The sequence below is a fragment of the Procambarus clarkii genome, chromosome 38 (assembly GCF_040958095.1).
Source record: "Procambarus clarkii isolate CNS0578487 chromosome 38, FALCON_Pclarkii_2.0, whole genome shotgun sequence".
Taxonomy (NCBI): Eukaryota; Metazoa; Arthropoda; class Malacostraca; order Decapoda; family Cambaridae; genus Procambarus; species Procambarus clarkii.
The window spans coordinates 38,580,194-38,591,963 of record NC_091187.1 but is presented as its reverse complement, the minus strand read 5'-3'; positions in this window follow the sequence as shown (position 1 = coordinate 38,591,963).

Genomic DNA, 11,770 nt, shown 5'->3' with positions numbered 1-11,770 from the left:
CTTATTAGGCAAATCGGGCCTTGCATATTTGGCTGAGAGGTGCGTTCTGGCTACTAGGTACGACATATATATATATATATATATATATATATATATATATATATATATATATATATATATGTCGTACCTAGTAGCCAGAACTCACTTGTCAGCCTACTATGCAAGGCCCGGTTTGCCTAATAAGCCAAGTTTTCATGAATAAATTGTTTTTTGACTACCTAACCTACCTAACCTAACCTAACCTAACTTTTTCGGCTACCTAACTTAACCTAACCTATAAAGATAGGTTAGGTTTGGTTAGGTAGGGATGGTTAGGTTCGGTCATATATCTACGTTAATTTTAACTCCAATAAAAAAAAATTGACCTCATACATTATGAAATGGGTAGCTTTATCATTTCATAAGAAAAAAAGTAGAGAAAATATATTAATTCAGGAAAACTTGGCTTATTAGGCAAATCGGGCCTTGCATAGTAAGCTGAGAAGTGCGTTCTGGCTACTAGGTACGACATATATATATATATATATATATATATATATGTCGTACCTAATAGCCAGAACACACTTCTCAGCCTACTATGCAAGGCCCGATTTGCCTAATAAGCCAAGTTTTCCTGAATTAATATATTTTCTCTAATTTTTTTCTTATGAAATGATAAAGCTACCCATTTCATTATGTATGAGGTCAATTTTTTTTTATTGGAGTTAAAATTAACGTAGATATATGACCGAACCTAACCAACCCTACCTAACCTAACTTAACCTATCTTTATAGGTTAGGTTAGATTAGGTAGCCGAAAAAGTTAGGTTAGGTTAGGTTAGGTAGGTTAGGTAGTCGAAAAACAATTATTTCAAGAAAACTTGGCTTATTAGGCAAATCGGGCCTTGCATAGTAGGCTGAGAAGTGCGTTCTGGCTATTAGGTACGACATATATATATATATATATATATATATATATATATATATATATATATATATATATATATATATATATATATATATATATATATATATATATATATATATATATATTGGTGTATACTGGCAGCAGGTTTTCTTTCAAACATGTTTCATTGAATATGACCGCATATTCTGTATTTATTATTTTCTGGTTTAGGGCTTCTATCCCTCTAACTATTTCTTAGCATCAGGGCTTAGTTGAAATAGGAGTTCTCCAAAACTCATTTTCGTACTTTTAAGGCGAAGAAAAGAAGTGATTTACTATAGAATGTATTACACTTATTTATACAATTTGCACAACGTTTCGAACCTCCATGGTTCATTCTGAAGTGAAGAGATCTTACAATGCTGGTTGATTTTATACCCGCACTGAGTCAGGTGATTGTCTGGAGAGTTTCTCATGAGAAGGCTGGCCGTTTTTCTGGTTTTATAGTAAATCGTCAGTTGTATCCTCTGATTTTTGTCTGTAGGGATAACGTTTCTATTAACAATATCTTTCAGGACCCTTTCCTCCGTTTTATGAGCAGACACAAAACAGAACGCTTTAAAAGAGACTAACGTCGTCTATGCCTTCAAATGCCCTCTTGGGGACTGTAAGCTCCAAAAAACCCAGTATATAGGCAAGACAACAACATCTCTTTCTAGGCGTTTAACGATGCATAAGCAACAGGGCTCCATTAAGGAACATATAATCTCTTCCCACAACCAAACCATCGCCAGAAAAATCCTAGTAAACAACACAGAAATCATCGATAGATACAGCGATAGCAGGCAGCTTGACGTTTGCGAGGCACTACACATCAAGAAGTCAACACCAGCAATCAACAGCCAATTATTGCACAACTATATTCTACCCACCTCAAGACTCCGCTCCAATATAGAAGCATCAAGAAATATGGACCAATAGGCTTTCTACAAACACTTCTATTCAATATCCATTGTTTCGTGTTCTGTCTTGTGTTGATGAAATTAATACCCTATTAATACTCTTGTTCTGTCTTGTGTTGATGAAATTAATACCCTATTAATACCGCATCTTGTTCTGTCTTGTGTTAATGCCACATCACCCCTTCCACCTCACTCAAATGTAGATATAAAATCGGAGATGCGTAAGTTCTATTCAGTTGTGTATTTGTGAACTAAAGTCTTTGAAAATGTAATAAGTTTTACGAAACGCGCTCGTGTCGCGTCAGACTAGAAATAAAAATGAATTTTGGAGAATTAATTTTTGATTTACCTCCAACAGTGAAACGAAATGTACGAAAGATTGAGAAAATTCGTGTTAGAATTATTAATCTTACTTTTTCGGTCATATTTAATAATATATGTCTACAGGAAAGACTGCTACCAAAATATATATATATATATATATATATATATATATATATATATATATATATATATATATATATATATATATATATATATATATATATACATATATATATACATATATATATATATATATATATATATATATATATATATATATATATATATATATATATATATATATATATATATATATATATATATATATATATATATATATATATATATATATATATATATATATATATATATATATATATATATATATATATTATTAAATATGACCGAAAAAGTAAGATTAATAATTCTAACACGAATTTTCTCAATATTCTTTAAGTTTCTTTTCACTATTGATGGTAATTGAAAAATCAATTCTCCAAAATTCATTTTTATTTCTAGTCTGATGCGACGCTTGAACATGTTTTGTAATATCTTATTACATTTTCAAAGACTTTTATTTTACAGACACACAACTATAACCTGCAAACACTAAACAGAGTTCTCACTGTGCTATGATTTAAACAACTTTCATTTTCTGTTTTATACCCGCATTTTGGGTGAGGTGAGATGTTACAACAGTTTTGGATGAGGTGAACAAAACTTTCAACACAGGACAGAACACGAAATACTGGGGTATTAATTTGGGTAAATTGAAGGTAAGAATGGCAGTAACTGCAGAGGGCCTATTGGCCCATATTTCTTGATGCTTCTATATTAGACCGGAGTCTTGAAGTGGGTAGAATATAGCTGTGTATTAATTGGCTGTTGATTGCTGGTGTTGACTTCTTGATGTGTAGTGCCTCGCAGATGTCAAGCCGCCTGCTATCGCTGTATTTATCGATGATTTCTGTGTTGTTTGCTAAGATTTCTCTGGTGATGGTCTGGTTGTGGGAAGAGATTATATGTTCCTTAATGGAGCCCTGTTGCTTATGCATCGTTAACCGCCTGGAAAGAGATGTTGTTGTCTTGCCTATATACTGAGTGTTATATAATGGTGGACTTGCTATGGGGGAACTAGTACTATTAAGGGGTAAGGGTAGTTAAAAATGACCAGAGGTAGTTACAAGGGTAGTTACAAAAGACCAGAGAGCAAAAACTTTCTTGTTCCAGCGCCTGAGTGTTGCGATTCAGAGGGGAAATGCCTGTTGCGCCTTGGACACTAGTCCAACTTCAGAGGAATTTGAAGAAGTGTTTGACTTGCAACAATGATCGAACCCGTCTGTGACATTCATCAATGTTTCCCATTGTCGTGTTTTTCAAGAGATCCATAACCTTTAAGCACCTTTTTGCATCATTATTTTTGTATCAACCCATGTATATCTTGTAACCATCAAATACATAATAAAACACAAAAAATAAAAAAGGAAGGGGGTGGTAGGAGAAAAGCACACAGAAACTGTATTGGAGGGGATCTAAACATTCCCTCTAATGCGTTATGCGTGGTTTCCTCCGAGGCTATGGGTCCCCCTTCTTCCAGCAAGAGGTGGTACTCCCTTCCTTATTTTTAAAAATATATATATTTATATATATATATATTAGTATATTTTGGTAGCAGTCTTTCCTGTAGACACATATTATTAAATATGACCGAAAAAGTAAGATTAATAATTCTAACACGAATTTTCTCTATCTTTCGTACATTTCTTTTCACTGTTGGTGGTAATTCAAAAATCAATTCTCCAAAATTCATTTTTATTTCTAGTCTGACGCGACACTTGAGCGCGTTTTGTAAAACTTATTACATTTTCAAAGACTTTAGTTTACACATACACAACTGAATAGAACTTACACATCTCCGATTTGTTTATATCTACATTTGAGTGAGGTGGATGGGGTGAGGTGACATTAATAGGGTATTAATTTCATCAACACAAGACAGAACACGAAACAATGGGTATTGAATGGAAGTGATTGTAGAAAGCCTATTGGTCCATATTTCTTGATGCTTCTATATTGGAGCGGAGTCTTGAGGTGGGTAGAATATAGTTGTGCATTAATTGGCTGTTGATTGCTGGTGTTGACTTTTTAATGTGTAGTGCCTCGCAAACGTCAAGCCGCCTGCTATCGCTGTATCTATCGATGATTTCTGTGTTGTTTACTAGGATTTCTCTGGCGATGGTTTGGTTGTGGGAAGAGATTATATGTTCCTTAATGGAGCCGTTTTGCTTATGCATCGTTAAACGCCTAGAAAGAGATGTTGTGGTCTTGCCTATATACTGGGTTTTTTGGAGCTTACAGTCCCCAAGAGGGCATTTGAAGGCATAGATGACGTTGGTCTCTTTTAAAGCGTTTTGCTTTGTGTCTGGAGAGTTTCTCATGAGTAGGCTGGCCGTTTTTCTGGTTTTATAGTAAATCGTCAGTTGTATCCTCTGATTTTTGTCTGTAGGGATAACGTTTCTATTAACAATATCTTTCAGGACCCTTTCCTCCGTTTTATGAGCTGTGGAAAAGAAGTTCCTGTAAAATAGTCTAATAGGGGGTATAGGTGTTGTGTTAGTTGTCTCTTCAGAGGTTGCATGGCTTTTCACTTTCCTTCTTATGATGTCTTCGACGAAACCATTGGAAATATACTAATATATATATATATATATATATATATATATATATATATATATATATATATATAAATATACTTCCAAAATATACCAATATATATATAAAAAATATGCTAATATATATATATATATATATATATATATATATATATATATATATATATATATATATATATATATATATATTGGTGTATACTGGCAGCAGGTTTTCTTTCAAACATGTTTCATTGAATATGACCGCATATTCTGTATTTATTATTTTCTGGTTTAGGGCTTCTATCCCTCTAACTATTTTCTTAGCATCAGGGCTTAATTGAAATAGGAGTTCTCCAAAACTCATTTTCGTACTTTTAAGGTGAAGAAAAGAAGTGATTTACTATAGAGTGTATTTACACTTATTAGTATAATTTGCACGACGTTTCGAACCTCCATGGTTCATTCTCAAGTGATCAGATCTTACAATTTTAGTTGATTTTATACCCGCATTAGGTCAGGTGATAATACAATGAAGGTGAAAAACATGGGGGGATACATAAGTGAGGTGAAGCATAGAGGCTGCAGAAGGCGTATTGGCCCATACGAGGCATCTCCTATCCAAACACAAAGATTAATCCAGTGTAATTGGCCTGTTATGTTGGACATTGTCTTCTGTGTTGGTATCGATATGTTCTTGTCTTGTCCTTACTCTCATGGTTGGTAGAGTAAATAGTTCCGTGATTTGGGTGTTCATGGTAGGTCGCTCTATTCTTATGTGAATTGCCTCAAGAATTTGTAATCTTCTTGAATCTTGGGTTTTGTCTATTATGCAAGTATTCTTGTTCAACATTTCTCTTGTTAGAGTAATGTCATGGGTTTGTCTCATGTGATTCCTAGGGGCACCAGATTGAAGATGGCATGTCAAACGCCTCGTCAGCTTGGTCGACGTCATACCTATGTACTTACATTGAAGGTTACATCCTTCGTGGGGGCAAGTGTACATGTATACAACGCTTGACTGCTGTAGAGGGTTCTCCGTCGGCTTCCGGCTGTTTTTGATAAGGAGTTCGGAAGTCTTCTTGGTTTTGTAGAATATTATCAGGTTTATGTTTTGGTTAGGAGTAGTGCTTTTTACTCCTTTACGGATTATTTCTTTCATTATTCTTTCCTCTTTTATATGTTCGCTGTGCATGGTTGATTTGTAATATAATTTTATTGGGGGTGTTGTGGTTTCTGTTCTAGGTTCTGAATTATACCAACGGTCCAAGTGTCTTCTTATAGCAGCGTTTATTTCCGCGTTGCTATATCCGTTGTTCACCAATACCTGAGTTACTCTTTCAAACTCTCTACTCACGTTGCTCCATTCAGAGCAGTGGGCAAGCGCTCGACGAATATAAACATTGAGAACACTGGCTTTGTATCTTTGGGGGCACTCACTTCTACCGTTCAGGCATAATCCTATGTTGGTGGGCTTGGTATAAACGTTGGTGCTTAAAGAGGTTCCTGTTTTTGTTATTAGTACATCCAAGAATGGCAGACTGTTATTTTCACTATTTTCATGTGTAAATCGGAGTACTGACTCTCTCTCTAGGTGTCTTTTTAGGTCAATTAGTTCATCTGAGTCTTTTACTATTACGAATATGTCATCTACATAACGGCAGTATACAGTTAGTTTTTGTCTGCTACTGAAGACCCTATCTTCGATGGTTCCCATATAAAAATTAGCAAATAAAACTCCTAAAGGGGAGCCCATTGCTACTCCGTCTATTTGTAAATACATGTCTCCTTGTGGACTGATGAAAGGGGCTTCCTTTGTACATGCTTCGAGAAGACTTTTCAAGTGTGGCTCAGGTATGTCTAATTTGGGGGTGCTCTCGTCTCTGTATACTCTGTCCAGTATCATTCCTATGGTTGTGTCGACTGGGACGTTGGTAAAAAGGGATTCAACGTCCAGGGAAGCGATGATTCCATCGGGCTGGGTAGATTTGATCAATTCTAGGAAATCTGCTGATGATTGTAGACTAAACTTACTTGGAGTGTATGGAGTTAGGAGTTCATTGAGTTTCTTTGCCAGGTGATAAGTTGGGGTTGGTATTTGGCTGATTATAGGGCGTAGTGGGTTACCTGGTTTATGCGTCTTAACATTGCCGTAGGCATATCCTAAGCCATAGTCGCCTTGAAGTTTATTGAAATGCACACTACCTTTCTTTGCGTTGATTGCTGTAATTGTTTTGTTTACTTTCCGCTTAAGGTCTTCTACGGGGTTCCTCGTGATTCGTTGAAATTTGGAGTCGTCACTTAGGATGTCGCTAATTTTGTTCATGTATTCATGGGTAGGAATCAATACATATGCTGCTGTTTTGTCGGCTTTTCTTATTGTTACGTCTTTCAGATTTTTTAGTTGTTTCGCTGCTTCTTTGAGTCGTGGGGTTAAGATTGTAGATGAATATGTTCCTCGTTTTTTCCCTGCTTCTGCAAGTAGTTCAGCTTGAAGTGTGTCAGTGGTGATGACTTTTTTGTTGTCTTCTAGCTTATGGATATCATCCAGAAGCATTTCGATTTCCAGAAAATAATAAATACAGAATATGCGGTCATATTCAATGAAACATGTTTGAAAGAAAACCTGCTGCCAGTATACACCAATATAAACCCACATGACCCAGCAGTCCGCAATACAGAGTTTACCTATAGGTATAGGCAAGAGCTCATTCGGCATCAACTAAACAAGAAGAAGGAAGCCCTCCAAACCTTTACAGAGCAAGCTGAGCATCTGTTAAACAAATGGACCCAGTACGACATCCCTATCCAACTCAAACAAACCATCAACAGTGAACTATTTAACCTGAAACAACAACATAAAACTCTTGTAGAAACAAAGACACTCCGTAAGTTAACATCCCTAAACGGTGGACAGCTAAAAATCCCTCGTCCTAAAGATGGCTACTTTAACCTGACTTCTTATGATCTTACCCAGGACCAACGAGACCTCTTAAATCTTGGTCTAAATTGTCAATTCTTATCTAAACCAAAGGTGCATTTAAAACGCCTGGAAATCGAAATGCTTCTGGACGATATCCATAAGCTAGAAGACAACAAAAAAGTCATCACCACTGACACACTTCAAGCTGAACTACTTGCAGAAGCAGGGAAAAAACGAGGAACATATTCATCTACAATCTTAACCCCACGACTCAAAGAAGCAGCGAAACAACTAAAAAATCTGAAAGACGTAACAATAAGAAAAGCCGACAAAACAGCAGCATATGTATTGATTCCTACCCATGAATACATGAACAAAATTAGCGACATCCTAAGTGACGACTCCAAATTTCAACGAATCACGAGGAACCCCGTAGAAGACCTTAAGCGGAAAGTAAACAAAACAATTACAGCAATCAACGCAAAGAAAGGTAGTGTGCATTTCAATAAACTTCAAGGCGACTATGGCTTAGGATATGCCTACGGCAATGTTAAGACGCATAAACCAGGTAACCCACTACGCCCTATAATCAGCCAAATACCAACCCCAACTTATCACCTGGCAAAGAAACTCAATGAACTCCTAACTCCATACACTCCAAGTAAGTTTAGTCTACAATCATCAGCAGATTTCCTAGAATTGATCAAATCTACCCAGCCCGATGGAATCATCGCTTCCCTGGACGTTGAATCCCTTTTTACCAACGTCCCAGTCGACACAACCATAGGAATGATACTGGACAGAGTATACAGAGACGAGAGCACCCCCAAATTAGACATACCTGAGCCACACTTGAAAAGTCTTCTCGAAGCATGTACAAAGGAAGCCCCTTTCATCAGTCCACAAGGAGACATGTATTTACAAATAGACGGAGTAGCAATGGGCTCCCCCTTAGGAGTTTTATTTGCTAATTTTTATATGGGAACCATCGAAGATAGGGTCTTCAGTAGCAGACAAAAACCAACTGTATACTGCCGTTATGTAGATGACATATTCGTAATAGTAAAAGACTCAGATGAACTAATTGACCTAAAAAGACACCTAGAGAGAGAGTCAGTACTCCGATTTACACATGAAAATAGTGAAAATAACAGTCTGCCATTCTTGGATGTACTAATAACAAAAACAGGAACCTCTTTAAGCACCAACGTATATACCAAGCCCACCAACATAGGATTATGCCTGAACGGTAGAAGTGAGTGCCCCCAAAGATACAAAGCCAGTGTTCTCAATGCTTATATTCGTCGAGCGCTTACCCACTGCTCTGAATGGAGCAACGTGAGTAGAGAGTTTGAAAGAGTAACTCAGGTATTGGTGAACAACGGATATAGCAAAGCGGAAATAAACGCTGCTATAAGAAGACACTTGGACCGTTGGTATAATTCAGAACCTAGAACAGAAACCACAACACCCCCAATAAAATTATATTACAAATCAACCATGCACAGTGAACATATAAAAGAGGAAAGAATAATGAAAGAAATAATCCGTAAAGGAGTAAAAAGCACTACTCCTAACCAAAACATAAACCTGATAATATTCTACAAAACCAAGAAGACTTCCGAACTCCTTATCAAAAACAGCCCGAAGCCGACGGAGAACCCTCTACAGCAGTCAAGCGTTGTATACATGTACACTTGCCCCCACGAAGGATGTAACCTTCAATGTAAGTACATAGGTATGACGTCGACCAAGCTGACGAGGCGTTTGACATGCCATCTTCAATCTGGTGCCCCTAGGAATCACATGAGACAAGCCCATGACATTACTCTAACAAGAGAAATGTTGAACAAGAATACTTGCATAATAGACAAAACCCAAGATTCAAGAAGATTACAAATTCTTGAGGCAATTCACATAAGAATAGAGCGACCTACCATGAACACCCAAATCACGGAACTAGTTACTCTACCCACCATGAGAGTAAGGACAAGACAAGAACATATCGATGCCAACACAGAAGACCAACTGGCCTGTTATGTCCAACATAACAGGCCAATTACACTGGATTAATCTTTGTGTTTAGATAGGAGATGCCTCGTATGGGCCAATAAGCCTTCTGCAGCCCCTATGTTTATCCCTTATGTATCCCCCCATGTTTTCACCTTCATTGTATTATCACCTGACCTAATGCGGGTATAAAATCAACTAGTATTGTAAGATCTGTTCACTTGAGAATGAACCATGGAGGTTCGAAACGTCGTGCAAATTATACAAATAAGCGTAATACACTCTATAGTAAATCACTTCTTTTCTTCACCTTAAAAGTACGAAAATGAGTTTTGGAGAACTCCTTTTTCAATTAAGCCCTGATGCTAAGAAAATAGTTAGAGGGATAGAAGCCCTAAACCAGAAAATAATAAATACAGAATATGCGGTCATATTCAATGAAACATGTTTGAAAGAAAACCTGCTGCCAGTATACACCAATATATATATATATATATATATATATATATATATATATATATATATATATATATATATATATATATATATATATATATATATAGGAAGGGAGTACCACCTCTAGCTGGAAGAAGGGGGACCCATAGCCTCGGAGGAAACCACGCATAACGCATTAGAGGGAATGTTTAGATCCCCTCCAATACAGTTTCTGTGTGCTTTTCTCCTACCACCCCCTTCCTTGAATATTTTTTGTGCTTTATTATGCATTTGATGGTTACAAGATATACATGGGTTGATACAAAAATAATAATGCAAAAAGGTGCTTAAAGGTTATGGATCTCTTGAAGAACACAACAATGGGAAACATTGATGAATGTCACAGACGGGTTCGATCATTGTTGCAAGTCAAACACTTCTTCGAATTCCTCTGAAGTTGGACTAGTGCCCAAGACGCAACAGGCATTTCCCCTTTGAATCGCAACACTGAGGCGCTGGAACAAGAAACTTTTTGCTCTCTGGTCTTTTGTAGCGCTGATCAATTTGTCCCCCAATTCCTTCAGGAACTTCAATGCACATTTTCCCCACGAACCGAGGGTCTCCGAGCCGATCGGAACAAAGCTGTAGCAGTGTGCTAGACCTCTGTATTTAATAATTTTCTGCGATTCCCTGAAAGAAGCAGCACCACCGCTTTCACGTGTGCTGTAGTGGAGGTAGGTACTGGCCAGTGTGGCAGCGCACGTGTAGTCCCATACCACTTGCTTACCATCCTTCCAAGGTAGCAAGGTGACCCCATCAGGGCGCTTCTGAGGGTCGTTAGGTCTGGATAAGTGTGGTTCTCTTTGTGCCGGGCAGCGGGCTGTGGCGAGGCTCCTCTTGTATATATATGTATAGGCTCCTCTTGTATATATATATATATATATATATATATATATATATATATATATATATATATATATATATATATATATATATATATATATATATATATATATATATATATATATATATATATATATATAATGTTATGTTACAACATAACAGGCCAATTACACTGGATTAATCTTTGTGTTTAGATAGGAGATGCCTCGTATGGGCCAATAAGCCTTCTGCAGCCCCTATGTTTATCCCTTATGTATCCCCCCATGTTTTCACCTTCATTGTATTATCACCTGACCTAATGCGGGTATAAAATCAACTAATATATATATATATATATATATATATATATATATATATATATATATATATATATATATATATATATATATATATATATATATATATATATATTCAAAATTCGTCAGTGTACTACATTTTTGTTGTTGCTTTTAGGTGATGCTTTTAACCAGTGTACGTGGGTCTGATTGTGCAACCACAGTTCGAAGAATAATGAAGATATGAACAAACGGCCTGTGGTCACTATACAGTCTGGAAGGGCAAAAGAAGAAATTGGCATTTCTACAAAAACAAGAACTATATAATGTTATTTTAAGTAAGTAACCAAAAAATTAAATAATTTTTTTAAAGTTTAAAATTCACTTAAAAATGTAAATTTTAA